The sequence below is a fragment of the Sinocyclocheilus grahami genome, unplaced genomic scaffold (genome assembly GCF_001515645.1).
Source record: "Sinocyclocheilus grahami isolate Dianchi unplaced genomic scaffold, SAMN03320097.WGS_v1.1 scaffold2494.1, whole genome shotgun sequence".
Lineage (NCBI taxonomy): Eukaryota > Metazoa > Chordata > Actinopteri > Cypriniformes > Cyprinidae > Sinocyclocheilus > Sinocyclocheilus grahami.
Window position 1 is genome coordinate 52,853 of NW_015507673.1, and position 419 is coordinate 53,271.

The window sequence follows — 419 nt, forward strand, 5'->3', positions numbered from 1 at the left end:
ACCGCCTCTTCCCAGCAGCCTTCCCGCTCCGCTGCTCAAACGCATTGAGGACCTGCGCGTGGTGAGTGCTGAGCTTTACATCCAGATCACAGATCTGTGCTTGGTTCCAGCAAAACTGATTCATGAGCCGTGTTTATTAACGTTCACACGGGATGCTTTCAGGAACAGGAGCGTAATGGAGTGGAGGGCTGAACTGTTTTTTTTTATCCGTCTGCGTGTGTATACTGTAGAGTTTAATAGTAATACAGCCACCAAAGCAGCACTTGTGTGCAACAATATACTTCAAGATAATAACTGTCTATCTGACTTCAGACTATGGCTGCACGATTTGGGGGATAAGTCAGTTATTGTATAATTATTGTTTAATTATAATTTATTATTATTGTTAAAAATAGTATGCAAAAAAAAAAAAAAAGAGT